The 10,056-nt window shown below is 49.3% G+C and overlaps 1 long non-coding RNA gene across 1 annotated transcript in view; it reads right to left on the bottom strand.

Moving 5' to 3' along the window:
- Positions 1 to 2,284: 2,284 nt before the first annotated feature.
- Positions 2,285 to 10,056, bottom strand: part of LOC307218141 — a 90,689-nt gene continuing 82,917 nt past the window's right edge. The window contains exon 3 of the long non-coding RNA XR_013839817.1: positions 2,285 to 2,358. This is a non-coding gene — a long non-coding RNA (uncharacterized lncRNA). The remainder of the gene's footprint in view (positions 2,359 to 10,056) is intronic.

Here is a 10,056-nt window from a genome sequence, read left to right as displayed (position 1 = left end):
CACACCGTGATCAACTCCCACCCGGAAACCAATGTCCCCACTGTGGAAGGACATGTGGATCCAGAATTGGCCTCCACAGTCACTTACGGACTCAGTGTTAAAACCGTGTTTATGGAAGACAATCTTCCTCGGCTACGAGGGATCGCAGAAGAAGAAGAAAGACAATCCTCCCCCCGACGTGCGAAATAACCTGAAATATTTGCTTGTTGAGAACGGGGATTGGGGAGATGAAACTGGAGAGTATGAGGCTTAACCCTTTGCTCTTGGTCTGTGGGGCCCCCAGGGGATGGCGGTGTCTGTGCACATGTTTGCGGTGATTAACATGTCTCATTCGCAGCCCACGCAGATGAGTCTCCGTCTCGGTGCAAGGGAAATACCGGGTGCCGGGGGGCTGTGCTGCCGCTCTTTCCCCCCTCTGGGGATGCCTGCGGTTCCTGGCCATTCTTACCCAGACTATTGATGTTGCTGCGAAACACACACCTGTGACATATAAAACGTAAACCAGCTCTGCGCCTGCTTTCCCCCCATTTTCGTTCCTCAACTGGAAACTGAATCTCAGCTGAGAAACTCTGAAAGGACTCGCTCTCAAATTGGATTGCTCTGTGGGAGGGCAAAGACTTTCATCTCTGTACATCTGTTTGAACATCCGACATCTGCGGGCACCTGTTTGCAACAATATCCCCTTTTTATATCTGTATTAAAAGTTGCTGTTCGTTTGTCACTTAATTTCAGAGCCATTTAAAGCCAAATGAATATCGAAAGCCCGTAAGACAGCATCTGGTGGAACAGCCTCTCCCAGCCAAGTGTGGATGGGAGCTGCGGTCAGAGCATGAGATGACCTTGAAAGCCCTAAATGGCCTTGGGCCAGTATATCCGAAGGAGCGTCTCCACCCCCATTGTTCTGCCCGGACGCTGAGGTCCAGCACCGAGGGCCTTCTGGCGGTTCCCTCATTGCGGGAAGCAAAGCTACAGGGAACCAGGCCGAGGGCTTTCTTGGTAGTGGCACCCGTCCTGTGGAACGCCCTCCCATCAGATGTCAAAGAGATAAAGGTGACATTTAGAAGATATCTGAAGGCAGCCCTGTTCAGACTCATGACATTCAAAGCGAGATATGCCTTGATTTGTTATAATTATGATGATCACGGCGTACAGCTGATGAAAACCCCAAATTAACAATCTCAGAAAATTAGAATATTAAATGAAATCAGCAAAACAAGGATTGCAAATACAGCAATACTGGACCTCTGAGAAGCAGAAGCATATCTCGCTTTGCAGGTCACGATTCTGTCTCATATATTAGTTTCACCTTTTAAGTTGAATTACTGAAATAAATGAACCTTTTCCACGATATTCTAATTTTTTGAGTTTCACCTGGTATATAATTCTGCAAACTTTGATCACGGTGCCTCTTACTCAGCTGTCCTCTAAAATAAAAAACTTCCAAATGTGGCAACCTTTCTTCAAAGGGAAATCAAAGCAAAATTCTCAAGCTAGTGTGAAAAGTGCGTGGAACAGGTATCGGTGTTTCGATTTCTGGTAATGGAGTTGAGAGATGACCTAATTTGGGGAGAAAACAGCAAAGACCTGATGAAGAGAGCACAGCAGAGGTTATATTTTCTGAGAATCCTCCAGAAAACCAATCTCTCAAAAGACATTTTGATGGCATTCTACCATTGTACTGTGGAGAGTGTATTAACTTATGTTCTGTGTGTGTGGTTTGGGAGCTGCACGGCCAGGGAAAAAACAATGCTGTCCAGGGTTGTAAAGACTGCGGGGAGAATAATTGGGTGCACTCTTCCCACCTTGGATCAAATCTACGCTTCCAGGTGCCATAAGAAAGCTGCAGAGATCGTGCAGGATAGTGCGCACCCCGGAAATGATCTCTTTCCACTTCTGGCTTCTGGAAGAACGTACAGGGTTATTAAGACTAGGACTAGCCGCCTGAGAAACAGTTTCTATCCAAATGTGATTCTGGTTTTAAATGCAGTATAAGGTGTCTCTATAAGGGGTATACTTGGACGCGGGTGGCGCTGTGGGTTAAACCACAGAGTCTAGGACTTGCCAATCAGAAGGTCGGTGGTTCGAATCCCTGCGACGGGGTGAGCTCCCATTGCTCGGTCCCTGCTCCTGCCAACCTAGGAGTTTGAAAGTGCAAGTAGATAAATAGGTACCACTCTGGTGGGAAGGTAAACGGCGTTTCCGTGCGCTGCTCTGGTTCTCCAGAAGTGGCTTAGTCATGCTGGCCCCATGACCCAGAAGCTGGACGCCGGCTCCCTCAGCCAATAAAGCGAGATGAGCACCGCAACCCCAGAGTCGGCCATGACTGGACCTAATGGTCAGGGGTCCCTTTACCTTTACCTTATAGGAGTATATTGTATTTTAAAATGGGGTTTCAGAGTTTTAAGGGGGTTTTGAATGCCTGATGTAGATTTTTCAATTTCATTGTTCTGTATGGGACAATGACAATAAAGATACCGTATCGTAAAAATCAGCTGCGGAACGTGCCCCTAGCCTCAGCTGCCTGGGCAGGGAAGGGGCGCAGAAAGGTTGTGTCTTCTGTACTCCTGACATTCCTGTTGGAGAGAGAGAGAGAGAACAGTTCACCTCCATTTTCCCACACCTGCCAGAGAAGCAGAGCTCTCCCCTCTGCTTGGCTAAGGGCTGAATCACAGATCGTTGGTCCAGCCCATCTGAGGACTCAGCGGAGGAAACCTGGAAGGCATTACACGGCTGTCTTTGGAGGAAGTTTCTCCGAGTTCCGGACCCAGGGATGCCGGTGAGCCACGCAAGATTAAGAAAAGAGAGCGGATCCCACAAAGCGCCTTTGTTCTCTCCTGGAACAAATGGATTGGAGGCAGCTGAGGCCGTTTGTCAGCCTGGCTTGCGAGAGGAGTCCAGTTGCAGGTCAGGCAGGCAAGGGAGACAGGTGGGCAGAGGCAACATCAACAGAGCAAACAGAGATAAATAACGCCGTCCCTTCGCTCCCTCCGGACACCCAGGGCTGCTTGCTGGACCGCAATGCCATGCCATATGACTCAGAGAAAGAAAGGGCTCTGGGTACATTTCACACCACAGATTCAAAGCCCTATTATGCCCCGTGAAGGACTTTAAGGTCCACAAATGACAACACTTTGAAGGTCCCAAACTACAAGGTGGTTAGATTGGTCTCAACTAGGGGCAGGGCCTTTTCAGCACTGGCCCTGACTTGGTGGAATGCTCTGTCACAAGAGACCAGGGCCCTGCAGGACTTGACATCTTTCTGCAGGGCCTGCAAGACAGAACTGTTCCGCCTGGCCTTTGGTTTGGACTCGGTCTGACCCTTATGTTTTCCCGCCCCTTACAGTTTTGATCCATGGGCTACTTTTAAAATGAGGCTGCATTTTAAATTGCATTTTAACCTGTATTTTAAATTGTCCCCCCCCCATTATGTTTTTATTGTAATTTTACTGGTGTTAGCCACCCTGAGCCCGGCTCTGGCCGGGGAGGGGAGGGTATAAATAATAGTAATAATAGTAATAGTAATAATAATAATAATAATAATAATAATAATAATAATAATACCACTTTGCAGAGTCGTGGCTTCCCCCAAAGGATTATGGGAGCTGTAGTTTGTTATGGGTGCTGAGAGCTCTTAGGGAACCCCCTTTCCCCCTCCCAGAGCTACAGTTCCCAGAGTTCCCTGGGAAGAGGGATTGAATGTTAAATCACTGGAGGCTGAAGGTAAAGATAAAGGGACCCCTGACCGTTAGGTCCATCACTGACGACTCTGGGGTTGCAGCACTCATCTTATTGGCCGAGGGAGCCGGCGTACAGCTTCCGGGTCATGTGGCCAGCATGACTAAGCCGCTTCTGGCAAACCAGAGCAGCACATGGAAATGCCGTTTACCTTCCTGCCAGAGTGGTACCTATTTATCTACTTGCACTTTGACGTGCTTTCGAACTGCTAGGTTGGCAGGAGCTGGGACTGAGCAACGGGAGCTCACCCCGTCGCGGGGATTCGAACCGCCGACCTTCTGATCGGCAAGCCCTAGGCTCTGTGGTTGAACCCACAGCGCCACCCGTGTCCCACTGTGAAGCTGAAGAGGCACATAAATGCACTTTTTGACCTCGCACCAGCGCGTGTCTGACCACAGGGAAATCTGTCTCCTCGTTGCCTTCCCCTGGGATTATTTCACTTACCAGATTGAGTTTGCTTTGCCCCTCTTCCTTGCCCAACCCTTTCCCCTTTCGTGTCGTAAAGCGTTGAGATTGCTTCATCAATGACACACTTTGGGAAGCTTCCCAGCCGAAGAGCGGGGGCAGAAACGCTCCGTCCGCACGCCCGAAAAGAATCCCCCAACATCTTCCTCCTTTTTTGCTGGACAGATGCCCAAACCCCAGGCACTTCCAGATAATAAGAGCTCAAACGTTTGTCTCTAAGGCTCTGGAAGCTGCCGTTTCCCCCTTGCTGACGACAGTGTCCCCCTGTTTTCGCTGGTGGGTGTGACCAGTAAGACAGCGACAGGGCTCTCTGTTGAGACAACTCCTTCGCAAGTGGTTCCTTTCGCAACCCCCCTTCCCCTCTGCCGGTCTTTGCAAGAGGAAACTTTTTGGCACGCCACAATTCTTCGGGCAAAATTTATAATCCTCCAGGGGAGCCGATGCCCAGGGTCTTTGCCTCCATGAGCTCTCGCAACGTTTCCTGCGGGCCAGAGGGATGCTTTGATGCTGCGCGGGGAAGCCAGCGGTCTCTCCTGCTCAAGGGAAGGAGCCATTCAGTCTCACCTCCTTCTCTTCCGCCCTGCAGTGACCTCCTGAGGAAATGGCTTTCTCTCCCGAAGCACGTGGCTCCTGCCTAGCAGGATCCTTCATCTCCTGCGTTGCATTCATTCATTGCAAAAGGATTCCCTCGCTTCCTCCAATGGTTCTATTTTGTATTTCATTCATTCATTCATTTATTCATTCATTCATTCGTAATAACGCAAGGAAAGGCCTGCTGAATCTAGGGCAGCGGTCGGCAAACTAAGGGCCGTGGGCCAGATCAGGCCCAATTGCCTTCAGGATCCAGCCCATAGCTGTCAACTGTCCCTTATTTGACGGGAAACTCCCTTATCCCAGCGCCGTGCCCCGCTGCTATCCCTTATTGATGATGTCCCTTAAATTTCCCGGGTTTCAAAGGAAGCAGCTCCTCTCCCTCCCTGCCTGCTGGCCAGGGAGGAGGGAGGCTCCAACTGTGTTGCTTGGCTGCCCGGCCCGCCCCCCTCCGGCCTCCTCTCACCAGCCTTGGCCCCCGGGAGCCCCTCCCCGCCAGGACTGGCGGGAGCCTCGGGCCCTTTCATCGCCATCCTCCTCGTGGCTGCTGAACTGAGCGTCTCTGCCTGGGGCCTCCCCTCTTCCTGCTGCTCCTGCTAGGCCGTACTGCCGCTGCGCCGCCAGAGGACCCGGATGAGTTGGGCAGCCTATGAATTGCTGAGGAGCCTTGAGAGGAGAGCGAGGGCAACCACAGAGAAAGCAGTTCAGAGAGAGGAGGAGGCAGCGGAGGCGTGGGGAGGTGTTCCAAGGGCTAACCATAGAGGGAGAAAGCGGAGGAAGGACCGCAAGTGCTTCTCCCATAGATTTGTAGTGGTAGACTAGCATAGATGGTCTGATCTGCGGGTTTACTTCGGACGCTATTCCCCCCCCCCTTCCTCCCGCCCCGCCTGATGGAACTGAGAGCTGCAGATGGAGCACGAGAGAAAAGATACAGAACTGCAGCAGCATCTTCATAACTTGGACTTCGTTTTGCGCGAAAAGTGTTTGCTGCTTGTAGTTATTTAATTGCAGTGTTTCATCAGCTGGTGTTTTGAGCAGCAACCTCTGGAAACGAAGGGCTAAAAACTGGCGCTGCTCTCCCAAATTATCTGGTTCCTTTTAACTTTGTATTTCAGCTGGTTGACTAAAATCCCTTATTTTGGCTGCTGATCCCTTATTTTCAATGGCTGCTGGTCTTTTATTTTCAAATCTGTAAGTTGACAGCTATGATCCGGCCTGCAGACTGTCCATGGATCGGCGTGGAGATTCTGTTCGTTCAGGCTGCACCACTCTCCCCCCCCCCACGCCATTCCATTCCCCCCTCTCTCATACACACCGTGGCAGCGCCTCCTCCCTCCCTCCTCCTGGCTTCTCCCCGCCCTGCCTAGAGGAGGAAGGGGGCTGGGCTGAGCTGCCTGAGCACCATTGCACTATTCTATGATTGGGTCGGAAAACCAATCTCTCAAAGGACCTGTTGATGGCATTTTACCATTGTACTGTGGAGAGTGTATTAACTTATGGTCTCTGTGTGTGGTTTGGAAGCTGCACCGTCAGGGGAAAAACAATGCTGTCCAGGGTTGTAAAGACTGCGGAGAGAATAAATGGGTGCACTCTTCCCACCTTGGATCAAATCTATTCTTCCAGGTGCCATAAGAAAGCTGCAGATAGCGCAAGATAGTGCGCACCCCGGAAATGATCTCTTTCAGCTTCTGGGTCATGGCAAACCAGAGCAGCGCACAGAAACATCATTTACCTTCCCGCCAGAGCGGTACCTATTTATCTACTTGCACTTTGACGTGCTTTCGAACTTCTAGGTTGGCAGGAGCTGGGACCGAGCAACGGGAGCTCACCCCGTTGCGGGGATTCAAACTGCCGACCTTCTGATCGGCAAGTCCTAGGCTCTGTGGTTTAACCCACAGCATGAAGGTACAGGGTTATAAAGACTAGGACTAGCCGCCTGAGAAACAGTTTCTATCCAAATGCGATTTTGGTTTTAAATGCAGTGTAAGGTAGTCTCTATGGGAGTATATTGTATTCAATTATGGGGTATCAGAGTTTTTAGGGGGTTAACCAGGCTGGGTTGGTTTTTGAATGTCTGGTGTAGATTTTTTCAATTTTGTTGTTCTGTATGGGACAATGACAATAAAAACTATCGGATCGTACCATTTGAAGCAGCCCCTCTCCAGAGCCAGCCCTTCTGCGCCACTCATCTTCCCTCTGCCACCGCTGCTCTGGTGCTCCTGTGCCTACCCACAAGAAGCAGCAGCGGCGGTGGCAGCCTTTGGGAAGGTAAGCGCAGCGGCTGGGGAGGAGGACTACTTGCTTCCCTTGCCTCTTCTTCCAGCCCGCCCCAATGCCGCTTCTCCAGCCCGCCACAAGGTCTGAGGGACAGTGGACCAGCCCACAGCTAAAAAAATTTGCCGACCCCTGTTCTAGGGCTCTGGAAAGGCCTGCGTTTGGTTTCCAGCAATGGCAACCGGTGTTTTGGATGAAAGCTCACTTCTTTCCAAGAGTTCTCCCCTGGCTCGTAAAATGTTGGTGCCTGCACACAGTGGCGTAGCATGGGTTGCCAGCTCCTGGGGCTGCGTGGCAAGAGGGAAACAGATGAAGTATGCATGCGCATTCAACCGCCTAACAGTGCCTGCATCACCCAGGAGATCGCAGCCAGAGGGATAAGAAAAAAAGTAATTCTGTTGTTTGGGGAGGTCATTTCCTGGTTTCTATTAAGAAGCTGCTTTTAATGTAGCCCAGCGATGGAAGCAGCTGTATTGGGACAGCACCAGGTGTTGAAATTTTAAGGTTCGAAACAAGGCAGTTTTGTACGGAGGACATTCCCTCCCTGGCTTCCTGTTGCATCAGAACAGAGGTGATGATGTTTCCAATCTTAACGCCAGAGAGCAAGTTGATTTCCCCCTTTTCAATGCAAACTGCCCAAATGTGTTGCTGAGATCAAGAGCAATCCCATAATTTCAGGACAGTGGCGCCATCTGCTGGTGCTCTTGTTAAGTCAGGCACTTCTTCCACATCAAAGACTCTCATATACAGCAAAGGCCATTCCATATGGACTGCTCGTATTAATTCATACATTGGTCAGGAAATGGGGAAACATTTTACCGCTGGAGATAAAAGCATGTACATAAACACCAAAAAGCAATGCAATTCCAAGAGTCAGGCTGTCCATGCGCATTTAAAGCACATTTCTCTCCCACCCAAAATAATGTGGGGAATTGTAGTTTAAGGGTGCTGGGCAGTGCAGGGTAAGCTACAGTTCCCAGGATTCTTTGGGGATGTGTACTTTAAATGTATTATTTCAGAGAATTTATACACTGCTTGATTGTAAAAAAAAAAAAAGACCCTCAAAGCAGTTTGCAAAAAAGATGATAAAATTATCAATACCAAGAATTTTAAACTTTCAAATTGTTAAAATGAACAAGAGAGATGAACCAAAATAAAAAATTCCTTCCAGTAGCACCTTAAAGACCAACTAAGTTAGTTCTTGGTATGAGCTTTCGTGTGCATGCACACTTCTTCAGATACACTGAAACAGAAGTCACCAGACCCTTCTATATAGTGAGAAGGTGGGGAGGGGTATTACTCAGAAGGGTGGTGGGATTGGGTGATTGGCAGATAGCTGTGATGAGCCTGTTGACGACTCTTAATGACTGCAATAGCTCTTACAGGAAAAAGCAAGGGGTGAGAAGGTGAAAAATGGCTTTGTCATGTATAATGAGATAAGAATCCAATGTCTTTGTTCAGACCAGGTCTCTCCATGGTTTTAAATTTGGTAATAAGTTGCAATTCAGCAGCTTCTCTTTCCAGTCTATTTCTGAAATTCCTTTGTAATAGAACAGCTACTTTGAGATCTTGTATAGAATGTCCTGGGAGATTGAAGTGTTCTCCTACTGGTTTCTCTGTCTTGTGGTTCCTGATGTCAGATTTATGTCCGATGAAAATGTACATCAGCTTTTTAAACATCTATGAGGCCTTGTCTAAAAAATCTTGTTCGTTTTTTGGAGGTGCCAAAAAGAGCACAGTGAAGGCACCTGCCTGATGTCAATAAACAGGGAGTTCCAAAGGATGGATGCTGCCACACATAATAATACTCTGGGCAGCTTCCAACTGAATATTAAAATACAATAACCTATTAAACATTAAAAGCTTCCCTAAACAGGGCTGCTTTCAGATGTCTTCTACAAGTCTGGTAGTTGTTTTTCTCTTTGACATCTGGTGGGAGGGCATTCCACAGGGCAGGCGCCACCACTGAGAAGGCCCTCTGCCTGGTTCCCTGTAACTTGGCTTCTCACAGGGAGGGAACTGCCAGAAGGCCCTCGGAGCTGGACCTCAGTGTCCGGGCAGAACGATGGGGATGGAGACGCTCCTTCAGGTATACTGGAATGAGGCCGTTTAGGGCTTTTAAGGTTAGCACCAACACTTTGAATTGTGCTCGGAAACGGTCAAATTCTCACAAATGCGGAACGCACAGCTTTGATTTGTGCTGGCATTATTTTGCTTCCTGCCATTTCTAAATCAGGGCTAGCAAGATTGCAGAACAGGCCAATCCCGGGAGCAGGAATTGATTTAGCCAGCAAGCCAAGACAGGGCAGAGAAATAAAGCCAGCTGTGGAAGCAACACCTGGAAGTTGACGGAAGTTGCCAGGGCCCAAACACTCTGGGAGGGTCCATCGGTGCCTGAACGCTGCCCCTCTGCCTGCCTAGTCTGTGTGGTTTTCAGCAGGTTGCCAGCAGGTAAGCCTATAGCTAGGGAAGCAGTGTTGTGTAGTGGTTAGCGTGTCCTGGCAAACTAGGGTTCAAAGCTTGGGCCAGTCACTGCCTCTCAGCCTAACCTACCTCACAGGGTTGTTGTAAAGTAGGCACCCCCAAACTTGGCCCTCCAGATATTTTTGGGACTACAACTCCCATCATCCCTAGCTAACAGGACCAGTGGGCAGGGATGATGGGAAGTGTAGTCCCAAAACAGCTGGAGGGCCAAGATTGGGGATGCCTGTTGTAAAAGCACAAAATGGAGAGGGGTAGTGAAACCCTGCGGATAAGCTTTGGCTCCTCGGAGGAAGGGTGAAATATAAATGTAATAAAAATAAATGATAAAAGCCTCCATGGTTCTACCACCCCCTTCTTTCCCTGCTAAACTCCGAATGGGGGCAAAAGGCCTGACAGGATGGGCAAAATCTTTTCACATTAAGTTACGCATCTCGATCCCGTCTCTCAGTCAGGAGACCCTCAAGGCGGCAACTTTTTAAACAGAATTAAACAATTAAAAACAACAAC

Source organism: Podarcis cretensis, assembly GCF_951804945.1.
Source record: "Podarcis cretensis genome assembly, chromosome: 6".
Classification (NCBI taxonomy): Eukaryota; Metazoa; Chordata; class Lepidosauria; order Squamata; family Lacertidae; genus Podarcis; species Podarcis cretensis.
The sequence above is the reverse complement of the archived record's forward strand: the minus strand, read 5'-3'. Positions and strand labels throughout refer to the sequence as shown.